Here is a 12,718-nt window from a genome sequence, read left to right on the forward strand (position 1 = left end):
TGTCCCCGAGCACCGCGGCAAGTTAGCCACAGTGATGCTAGCACACATCCGGTCAAGACTTTCACAATAAAAGCCTCCATATATGTATATCTCTTGAATTTGTATTATGTGAGGGTGCCTCCTTGTCATTAATGTCTGCTTGCAAATACCAGAAAAACACCCAAAGGCTGCTTTGTGGTTGGATGCAATACTAACATGATAAAGAATCCATAATTAAGTTTTTACAAACTTGAAAAACTGAGCTCTTAAGCAGAGGGGCCCCATTACAGCTACTATGATGGGCCCTTCTTACTGTCACATGACCAAACTTTATATATATTACCCAGACTCATCATTGTATATATATATATGTATACATGTATATATATATATATATATATATATACATACATACATACATACATACACACATATATATATATATATATATATATATATATATACACAATGATGAGATGACAATGACAAAAATACCATCGGAAAGAAGAGGTCATTCATATCATTGTGTAGTTTTTAAAAAAATAGTTTATTTATAGTTTATGTAGGGTAAGCATACACAAGCAAACACATTTTGTTATAGATTGCTACTGACTATTTACACAATAAAAAATAAGGAAAATAGAAACATGATGGAGATTCTTTGTATGACTGTGCTAACATTTAGCCAATAAAGTTGTTTCTGATTCTAGAGAACAGAAAAAAATATAGTAAACGATAAAAAAAACAACAAGTGTAAGCCTAAAGTGGACTACAAAATATAATAATAATAATAATAATTTAAGACAATTAAAAACATGTTAATTTAGGAGGACTTGGATGAGACCCCTGCAGGCAGGTAACGGTGATGTGCTGACTGAAGAAAAAAACAATTATAAAACTTTATTGTGAGTGTTTTTTATAAAATTATATCCACATTTAAATATCTGTAGTTATGACAAAAGAAATAAGCAAACCAAATTTAAGTTGCCAAGTTGATAATAAGTGTATTTGCCATCAAATGCAGGAAGAAGAAAAAAACCCACACACATCAGGCTTTTCAATTTTGAGAGTTTTACATTCACATTGACTAACAGCAGTTTGCAGATAAAAGGTGTGATTTTCATAATTTTTTGCTGTAATGCTGTTTTATTTGATCTATTAATATGAGCAAACATTTAAAATCATTTATCTTTTGTTTGTCTCGTACTGTGTTTATATGCACATTTCACAAATCATACTTTTTATACATTGAAATAATAAAATACTTGCATTTCATACACTCTGTGTATTTTAACGTACATTTAAAGTACCTGTATAGGTTCATTTGTATAGATAAACTCGGTGCCTTTATTTTGAAGGCCTTTGAATTTCCGTTCGACGCTGAGTTCGCTTCGCTTGGCGCAGCTGCGTGTCTGTGAATGGAGAAGGTTTGTTTGTATGGAAGAAGCGGCGGTCCGGCGGGGCGGAGCTAGGTGAAAGATGTTGCCCAAATTTTGACTCTACTGTGTCTTTACTGACATTTTATTGGCGGGTTAAAAGAAATACAACCTGTACATAAACACATTTTAACTCTAATGTTCAGCTAATACAACAAAACTATCTTTACATAATTAAAACACTCATGACAACATTTTCAAGGTCTAGGTTCAGTATTCAGTTCAGAAGTGTGTAGGACTCTTGCACAGAGCGATAGCATTTTAAAAGGGCAGACCATACCACAACATTTGCTTTCGATCCAATACCAAGTAGCCTACAGGGCCAGAATCACAGATATCTACACCAATACCTTACTTTTATTATTAAAAAAGGCTTTTTGCTTTTTCAGAATTGATCTTCAAATGAAAACTTAGTATGCAGTATCAATATCACGGTGTCCCTCCGCCCACTCCTATATTTTATACTTTCCAATTGTATTTATTGTGTAGGCCCCTGACTTCATTGTAGTCATGCTCTGACTGTTTATTGTGGAAGATTTGGGGAATATAGTGGCATCTAGTGGTGACGACCTCAGACTGCAACCAGCTGAAAATTATCCAGGTTAGAATTCCTTCAGTGTTCATTGTTCAGAAGGTTTATCTGGAGCAAAATTATCTGCAGAGGTGTCTTCCTCTCCAGAAGGAGAAAAGGCAGCGAAATAAAGTGGGCGGCATGAAAACCAAATGGCCCTGTACAGAGCTAGTGTTTGGTTTGTCTGCTCTGGGTTACAGTAGAAACATGTCGTTGCAACATGGCGATCTCCATGGACAAGAACCTGCTCCCTATGTAGATATAAACAGCTCCAATTGTATTTATCAGTAATAAAGCCATTTGGTATCCAAGTAGTATGCATGTTGGATCACTTTCTAGATTAATGGCTGAGATTTTATTAATTTCCTGCCCTACAAAATCCCCAAACCTCTGTATTTTCCAGCAACACAGTAGGCAACAGGTAAGACGACCTGATTCTATTACCTGAAGCATAGAGGATTCATGTCAGCATCAAACTTATGGTGTTGGGAAGAGGATATATAAGCTGTGTGTAAAGTCTTGACCTGAATAGCTTTTATTTTATTATAGGCACTGTCTGAGATGTGGACCAGTACAGGCTTATGGAACATTTACGACAAGGCTGCAAAAAACAGTATAATCTGCAGAAAAGGAAGAATAACATTTATATAATTTCTCTGCCTATTTTTGCTGTAATTACCTCCTACATTCCTCATTTCTCCTGAGTTTGAGCATGTCATCAGTGTGCAGGTAAGCAGTCTGTCATCACCCACACTGAATGGTCAGCAGGAGTCGGACCAACCTCTCAGCTTCGTCGGTACTCAGGTCTGTACGACACGTTTTCAGGTCTGCTGCATGATGCATCTAAAATGACAATGTCACAAATGGTTACAACTGTTATAACTATTGTAACGTCCTTAAACAGACAATTAAAGTTACTTTATGCAACAATCGATGAGGAAGGTGAGGTAGACAAAGTAAGCCTGGTTTACACTCCCTCTTAAGGTCTCTTTTTCATTCCTCACAAAAATACTTCACTACTTAGTCACTTTTCGTGCGATCACCTGATTGCAACACTTTTGCCTTCGAGGAAAGACTGACCCCATTCTCAGACAGAAAGCTTTTTGCTTTCATGTGCGACTGTTCAGGATGGGTGTTAACACTTTCACCTTCAGACCTTGTCGCATGACACATTGTAAGAGATCTTCATAGTTTGTTTCAAGCATACCTCAGCCTTTAGTCAGAGCAAGACAAGAGTGCTTACACTAAGTGGCTCCTTAGGGCCCCTCAGGCACCAGGGGCCCCCATTCTATTTGAAAATGTGAACTCTGTGTGCCCCTGACTTCATTTTAGCCATATTTTGACTATTTATTTGTTGAGTGTGTTAGATTTAGTGGGATTTAGTGGCATCTAGTGGTGATGACGGCAGAGTGCAACCAGATGAAAATTCCCACTAAAGGAGGTTTTTAGCGGGAGCTGAGTTATCCGCAGTTTCTCTTCCTCTCCAAAACAAACAGACCTGGTGAATCAAAGCGGTGAAAAACTGAATAAAGCAGTTTGATGTTACAAATGAATGCTTTTTTGACACTGCTCGCAAATGTGCTTCTAACTACAGAGACCAACCAGGTGATTAAAACAGCTGAAAACCCTGAATAAAGCAGTTTCATGTTGGAAAAAAAAAATCGGCATTTATTTTATGCTGTTTGGCATTTCAGAGATATGCCGCTAGCCCAGCACCTGCTAATGTCTGCTCACTTTTTTCTCTGATAACTTAATTTCCAGATGTTCAGGGGGGTTTTATCGGGAGCCAAATTATCCTCTCTAGAACTGGTAAAAATGCGGAATAAAGCAGTTTCAGGGGAATATATTAGTGTTTTTCCAACACTTTTGTCAAAAAGCAGCTGCAAACTCCCGTGGTCGATGCAAAAACGTAAATGGCCCTACCTAAAGCAAGTGTTTGGTTCATCTGTTGTGGACTGCTGTTGTTGGCTTCAGAATGCTGCAGCTCGTGTTTTAACTGGGACAAATCGTAGGTCCCATATCACTCTAATATTCACCTCCTTCCACTGGTTGCCGGTTAACTTCAGAATTGATTTTAAGATTCTTTTAATAACTTTGTAAAGCTCGTCATGGTTTAGCGCTGAGCTATTTAGCTGAGCTTTTGACCACCTGTGCTACATAATGTGACCTGAGATCCTTAAGTGTGGCACAGGTCATAAAGCTAGCAGATGGGACATGGGCTAAGCTGAAACCTCACCCTGGTGTGTATTTAAGTGTTTGTTCTTCTGGTAACTTTGGTTTTAATTAGTTATTTGTTGCTACAAAAGGGATTTGAGTGATCACCGTCATCTGATGAAACATTTCCATCCTTGTGGGGGCGATCACTTTCAGGATGGCGAGCCCTGATCCACAGGGCATGAGGGGTTCACTGTAGTCTTGTGAGTATGGAAATGATCTGAATCATATGCTGCGGCCTTGTCTGTCAACAGATCTCAATTCAGTTGAACACTGTGGAAGATTTTGGACTGACGTGTTGCACAGCGCTCTCCACCATTATCAGATGAGGGAATATCCTTTGGAAGAACGGTGTTCATCTCTCAGTAGAGTTCACTGACTTGTAGAATAAATGCCAAGGAGCACTGAAGCTCCTCTGGTGGCTTGTAGCAACCTTTTCGAGACACTTAATGTTGGTTTTCCTTTAATTTGCACACACTGATTATATAATACATATACATACTGTTGTAATTGACCTGCACTTTATTGAACACCGTGGCTGCTCATGTTCAGTTTATATTCATTACTCTATTATGTAGCAACCAGCAGATAGTAAACACAAAGTCATGGTGTATTTAACTGATTCACCCAGCAACAAGCTGAGTCACAGTGCCTGCAGGCTGGTTACTGTGGCAACCAGCATACATGTGTTGTGTTTTGCTGAATCATGAGACAACCATATCCACCCATCAAACACCAGGCTGGTCTCCATGTATACAGAATGATATAACAACGATAAAAAGGTGGAAAAATAATAAAACTTAATTGTTCTATTTTTACACTGGGGTCTGGTCCACGCAGTGATGTGATTACATGCAGCTGCAGAATAATCCTGCATTGTTTCAATCAATTGATACACAAGATGTGCAGTTCAAGTGTTTTATGTTACAAAGAACACAAAACAGACTTTAGAAATTAAAGGTCTCATTAAATTGGAAGAAATTAAACTTTTAATTGAGCTCTTAAGAAATGTGTGTGATGGCCACCTTTAACAAGTTTGTGTCACATCTGAACAGGCGGCCAGTGCAATGAAATAAAAAAGCCTATTCGGACTTAATGTCTGATGCTTCAGAGAGATAAAGATTGACTGGGAGCCCAGTCAGACTCTCTACCCCAACTCAGAGCTAAGTGCTGTGTTTCCAGTATAACAACAGTGACACCTGCTGACCAGAGGCACAAAGTAACTGACAATTTAAAAAAAAAGGCTGCTCATGCTTTACATACACCGATCAGCCAGAACATCAAACAGATCATCAACAGATGTTATTCTGTCTGTTTCTTCCTTCTTGGTCTGTCAGCATGTCCTGCAATATTCTCTGTTGTTCCAGTGATTAAAGGAGTGCATCTTCTACCTCTATGTTCCAGCTTTCTATCTTGGCTGTTCTCTGTTTGGTTCCTTCCATTCTCATGGTTTGTGATGCTAGCTCTGTCGTTGTGTCTGAAGTTTTGGTAAATATCGGTCTTAAAGTCATCGAGCTCTACCTTCATTTGTTTTCCAATTTCCTCTTTAACTGTGATGAACTCTATTTTTAGCTCACTCTTAAAGTCCTGAATTTGCTGAATGAGATCTTTCAGGCCTGAATGTATCACATCAGCCGCTTCAGGCTCCATGTGTCCATCTTCTTTGTAACCCTCTGTGTCTGTCATGTCTTCTCTGTTGTCATCGGTCAATTTGAGTTGTTGGGGGAACTTGAAAGGAGGTGTCTGACACAAATATGGCCAGTGTTCTCAGCACAGACATCGACCCCTGATTCAAGCCTTAAAGTGGCAGTCTGAAGAGGAAAGAAACAGGTAAGACAAACTATGGACAGTTATCCACAGCTGACAGTGAACCCATAGCGTTCTGAGTCAGTAGCCCCTTTTACACTGCCTGTTCAAGGTTGCACTGTTATGCTGACTCGCCGTACTGTACATAAAGGTCCGATCGCGGAATGGGGGGGCAGAGGAGTCTCGCCTCTGAGCCAGGAATGGAGGTGCCAAAATGATGTCTCTATAAAAAGCACAGCCAGCAGGACTGGATCATGGACAGCATGGGTGTGATGATGTGGTACAAGTGACCCACTGCGGGAGACTTAAAAAGTAATCCATAGCTGTTAGCAGCTAACTCAAAGAAGAACAGCCGCTGAAAATGTCCACAAACTGGGAAAACAATGAGGTCTGGGAGCTCCTTACCCTCCGAGCAGAGGGCGAGATCAGTTGTCATATAGCAGGGACGGTAAATAATTGTTTTTGTTTATGAAGCCCTGCCGAAATGATAGGGTACATTTATGTTACAACCCAGCTCATAAGGGGGAGAGTGATGTAACATAAATCAGATGTTTTGGTAAAATTAAAGTTATATATTAACAAAGAAAATTAGGATTACCATGACATGGTTTGAGGGTGCTGTTCAAATGATGAAATCATAATCATTTGTATAATGAAAACAAAAGTGGAAGATAAAAACCTGTTATAAAATCATTGGTAAAAAAAAATGAAACAAATGAAATAGCACCCCATTTACCTAGTATGTCTAACAAAAGAAATTCTGTGTGTAGTCAGTTTTTCTTTTTTCTTTTTTAAACTAATGCCTTATTCCAGTTTCAGAGACAGTTATACTAGTGCAGAGATGCCAGCAGGTTGATCCATCAAATGTAGAACCTTGAGCTTCTGACAAACCCATTCCACTGGGGGAGCCTTATGAGTCCAATCATGATCTCGATAAAAGCTCACACCCTCCCCAGAGACAATCCAAGGCAGGAGGTATGATTTGGTTTTTGTTTCTTTCTTTGTGCCAAAGATACAAATAGGTCTGCAACTAGACCTTAACTGACCTGATGCAAGCAACATAAACACTTCTGCACACTGGCTTGCTCTTTATGTAAGTCGACAAAGCTTGAATCCAAAAGAAAGAAATACAAAATTAGAACTTCAGTCAAAATAAACAAATGTCCATCTTAATAAAGTCAAATAATGCTCAGTTAAACTAATCATACACAGGATGAACCAAAGAGAAAGAAACTGCTCACCAACACGGCTGCCCCCATGTGACAATGGGAAAGGATGAGTGAAATGGTGTTCAGCGATTAGATCGAGGTGAACAGGGGAACTCAGTCAGGTTAATGAGTGAACAAAGAATCAAAGGAACCAATCAGTGCTGAGGAAAGGTGAGGAAAGGAAGTGAGAAAAATAGAAATCTTTACTACAAGTGAACATAAGACCATCTGATCATAGCTGAAGATTTGCAGTGAAGTGTCCAGGCTTCTTTCCGCCCCTTCGTCCTTTTCTGAAAACCACTACTTATTTAACTAAAATGTTATTTGTGGGAATATGTTTAAGCAATATCACACGAGAGGGAGTGATGTTGTACTGTATATAGTCACAGCTGTGATTCGGTCATAGAAGACAATTACAGCCGTGACGATATACAGTACAACATCACGACCTCAAGTGTGATATTGCTTTTATACAACAGGTCAACAACAGCTTAAACAACAATGCTGAGTAAGGAAATGTTAACAAAAGGTGATGAAATAAATTATTTAAGTATGTTATGTAGCTCCGTGAAAAAAAAAAACAGTTCCCCCAGTCTGTTGCCAGGCAACGCAGCACACACGCCAGGAACTCACAAGCTACTTTGTATTTACATTGATCTGCAACTGTGTAACTTCGTCCAGTTCGGCTGATGAAACGCCCTCCTGGGAGCCAAAACACTCGCTAAAGTGCCCTCCTGGGAGCCAAAACGCTCGCTAAAGTGCCCTCTTTGGAGCCAAAACACACGCTAAAGTGCCCTCTTGGGAGCCAAAATGTTCGCTAAAGTGCCCTCTTGGGAGCCAAAACGCATGCTAAAGTGCCCTCTTGGGAGCCAAAATGTTCGCTAAAGTGCCCTCCTGGGAGCCAAAACGCTCGCTAAAGTGCCCTCTTTGGAGCCAAAACACACACTAAAGTGCCCTCTTGGGAGCCAAAATGTTCGCTAAAGTGCCCTCTTGGGAGCCAAAACGCATGCTAAAGTGCCCTCTTGGGAGCCAAAATGTTCGCTAAAGTGCCCTCCTGGGAGCCAAAACGCTCGCTAAAGTGCCCTCTTTGGAGCCAAAACACACACTAAAGTGCCCTCTTGGGAGCCAAAATGTTCGCTAAAGTGCCCTCCTGGGAGCCAAAACGCTCACTAAAGTGCCCTCTTTGGAGCCAAAACACACACTAAAGTGCCCTCTTGGGAGCCAAAATGTTCGCTAAAGTGCCCTCCTGGGAGCCAAAACGCTTGCTAAAGTGCCCTCTTTGGAGCCAAAACACACATTAAAGTGCCCTCTTGGGAGCCAAAATGTTCGCTAAAGTGCCCTCCTGGGAGCCAAAACGCACACTACAGTGCCCTCTTTGGAGCCAAAACGTTCGCTAAAGTGTCCTCCTGGGAGCCAAAACGCGTGCTAAAGTGCCCTCTTGGGAGCCAAAACGCTCGCTAAAGTGCCCTCCTGGGAGCCAAAATGCTCGCTAAAGTGCCCTCTTTGGAGCTAAAACACACACTAAAGTGCCCTCCTGGGAGCCAAAATGTTCGCTAAAGTGCCCTCTTTGGAGCCAAAACACACACTAAAGTGCCCTCTTGGGAGCCAAAATGCTCACTAAAGTGCCCTCCTGGGAGCCAAAACGCTCACTAAAGTGCCCTCTTTGGAGCCAAAACACACACTAAAGTGTCCTCTTGGGAGCCAAAATGCATGCTAAAGTGCCCTCTTGGGAGCCAAAATGCATGCTAAAGTGCTCTCCTGGGAGCCAAAACGCTTGCTAAAGTGCCCTCTTGGGAGCCAAAATGCATGCTAAAGTACCCTCTTGGGAGCCAAAATGCATGCTAAAGTGCCCTCCTGGGAGCCAAAACGCACGCTAAAGTGCCCTCTTGGGAGCCAAAATGCATGCTAAAGTGCCCTCTTGGGATCCAAAACGCTCGCTAAAGTGCCCTCTTTGGAGCCAAAACACACACTAAAGTGCCCTCTTGGGAGCCAAAACGCTCGCTAAAGTGCCCTCCTGGGAGCCAAAACGCTCACTAAAGTGCCCTCCTGGGAGCCAAAATGTTCGCTAAAGTGCCCTACTGGGAGCCAAAACGCTCGCTAAAGTGCCCTATTGGGAGCCAAAATGTTTGCTAAAGTGCCCTCTTGGGAGCCAAAATGCTCGCTAAAGTGCCCTCTTGGGAGCCAAAACGCACACTGAAGTGCCCTCTTTGGAGCCAAACCACGCGCTAAAGTGCCCTCTTGGGAGCCAAAACGCACACTGAAGTGCCCTCTTTGGAGCCAAAACACACGCTAAAGTGCCCTCCTGGGAGCCAAAATGCACACTAAAGTGCCCTCTTTGGAGCCAAAACACGCGCTAAAGTGCACTCTTTGGAGCCAAAACACACGCTAAAGTGCCCTCTTGGGAGCCAAAACGCGCGCTAAAGTGCCCTCTTGGGAGCCAAAACGCGCGCTAAAGTGCCCTCTTTGGAGCCAAAACACACACTAAAGTGCCCTCCTGGTTGGCAAAACACACTAAACTCCAGAAGACTATTAGGACCAAGAAATACTGTGAAACATTACTGTTGCAATGACTTTTATGTTGGGCCCTTTTTTGATCTATATTGAGCCAGAACTATATCTGGATTATCTGGTGCTAATATGGTGTTAAAATGCACTAGAATACAGGAAATGGCATCTGCTTAATTGAAAATGTTCTGGGGGAGGACCACAGTTCTCGTGGATGCTGATCCTAACTACAAACTAACTTGAGTAGTCTGTCTAGTTAGTCTGTTTTAAGGCTATATAATGTGCCATTTGTATAACATATAAACATGCCTAAAGTGCCCTTGAAAACACACGGAACTTAGTGCCCTCTTCAGTGGCAAGAACACGCTGTATGTGCCCTTTTTTTTCTTTTTGTCCCTGCCCTTCAAAAAGTCTGTGCACGCCACTGGAGCGGAGTGATTTTACTGTTACAAGTCCTAGTGATGTTATACTCTATATCAGCACTCACGGAATGCCTCTCGTCCAATCAAATTACTCGGTCGGAGCTAACTGTTGTATAATCATCTTTGCAATGCAAAGTTTATCAGGACGACCCTTGTAGGCCAATGAACGAGTTAGGCGGTGGGCCAAAGGTCGCTATCTGCTTTTGTTTTTGAAATGATCGCTCCTCAGCGATAGAGTAGCTGCTTTTTTAACATTAACTTAATATATTTTTTCTGAACAAGTTTCCGTTTGTTGGCAGTCTCAATTCGATCATATTAAGTTGGCAGTGCTGTTTGGGCTGAGATCACTGTCCAGCCTCCTGGAGGTGTCATTGTTGTGAGGGCTCGTCCTGGGGAGGTAGACTGTACAGCCTAACCCGGCGGGGGAGTGTGATAGCCTAACAAGGCTTCCTTCCCTGGGTCTACCTCCTCTGTGGTAGTATAGGTAAGGTAAAGGAGGTTGTTCGGTTAGTGTGGGGAGCAGTGAGACCTGGCATTAGGGGAGTGTCTCTGGGACGCCAGAGATCACTGTCTAGCCTCCTGGAGGTGTCGTGAGACTAACTAGACGAAACACCGGTGAAAGGAGGTTCCCACCCGATGACCCCAAAGACATGTTAGTTATCACTGCTCACGGGTCTGTATAGTTAAGCCTTGCCATAATAGCTTATCGTAGGGCTTAGGAGGATTATTCACTGAGCGCTGATCCCTTTTTTTTTTTTTTAATTAGAGCACAAACTTCTTGTGTTTATTTGAATTTATGAAAACTAAACTTATGTTTGATAAACTAATCAGGCAACTGCTATGGCGTACTATACCACAAACCAATCAACAACAACTTCCAGCGTCACCTGACTTGAAGTGTGCCAATGATATTCGCCCAAATAGGAAGTAAACACGGCTCAGAGGAGTTGACCGGTGTTTCGGATTTACTTGCGACCCTGTTAACTGGCGACCTTCAGCAGAATGCGTCTGTGGTTGTCGTAGTGACAACAGCTGTTTTCAACCAGGAAGAGAACACGTAGCTGTCCTGGCGAATGCCTCTGTCTTCAATGTTTCATTACAGTGTCAAAACAGAACATACCTGAGTCGACTGTGGACTCTTGTTGGAGGAACCCAGTCACGGACCGACACTCAGTCGCGGTTTGAATCACACTTGTTATGACGGAATGTTGAAAACAGGAAGAGGCCAAGTTGCATTTCCTGTAGGAATCTAACTCCTATCTCGAATACATTTTCTAAATAGGCCTACACAGTTTCGTCTCTGGTGCCTGCCTAAAGAAACATGTGCCATATTAAAGAACCGTTCAGCCCTGTGAAATGTAAAAAAGAATATTTTCACGGGATTCGAACCCGTTTCTTTATGAGAAAACAAATTACAGGCGCACGGTAAACAAGGTGTGCCACTATGACGACATCATTTCATAGACAGATACAATAAAAATCCAACAACATACAGCCAGCTGTGTCTTCAAATTGGGAGGCAGCCAGATCAACTTGTGACCTCACTGTCCATGCACTGAGGAACATTTTACAAACTCACTGCTTTCCAATACAAAAACCAGCGGTTTAAACCCACTTAATTCATAAACCTAACGTTTATTGTTGTGCTACAGGTCGATAAAGCCAATATTCATATACTCACGTGGAAATACTTTATTTTAAATTAAGCAATAAAGCAGCAGCTGTATAATAGCTATGTCTCTAAGATTAATTATCTATTTATGTTGTAGCTTTAAGGCGATCAGAAGCGTACAAATATTACAAACACTAGGCTGTAGGAGGCTATGTGATATGAAAGTCCATTAACTCCTGCAAAGCGTTATAGAGTGATGTACGATTAACGTTACCCACTCGCGTGTTGTAAGGATGTGATTTGCTGACAACAGGAAGAAAGCAAGTAGCATTTCCACTCCATTGGAGTGTGATTGAATCTACATGCGTTACATTCAGCCTGTTTTTTAAGCTCAACATATTAAAACACATCTTGGCGGAGATTCGAACTCACTCCGCGAAGGGAAAAAGATACAAACGACCAACACATTAACCACTATACTAAGACCACCTCTTTACAAAGTCCAACACTGAGGTATTGTACTGTAATGGGGTACACAGTCAGCTGAGTCACATACAAAGGTGGTCGGATCAAATTGTGACCACAACGTCTGTGCACTCAACCCTCTGCGGTTTTGTGTTGCCTATACGTAACATAGTATTCATTTTTTGCCCTGTTTACACTCACACAATATATCCTCAATTAGGATTTTAAACTTGCATGTTTTGAAATATATTCAATAAGTATAAATAATTTAGCCAAGTAAGTTTTATTCCACCATTGGTACTGTGTTGCTTCAATGTTTCAGTGTAATGTAACCAAAAGTGCACCCCCTATAAATACATTGTTTGCAAATACCTCAAAATTTGTTTAAGTATTGCACACCAAAACTGCATAACATTAAGGTCCCTCCACTGCTCACAAGTCAGTCAAGAACACAGTTCAAGTTAGTCAAGTTAATTTTATTCAGGATGATAACGCTGCAG

This window comes from Epinephelus lanceolatus, chromosome 1, assembly GCF_041903045.1.
Source record: "Epinephelus lanceolatus isolate andai-2023 chromosome 1, ASM4190304v1, whole genome shotgun sequence".
In the NCBI taxonomy this organism is placed as follows: Eukaryota; Metazoa; Chordata; class Actinopteri; order Perciformes; family Serranidae; genus Epinephelus; species Epinephelus lanceolatus.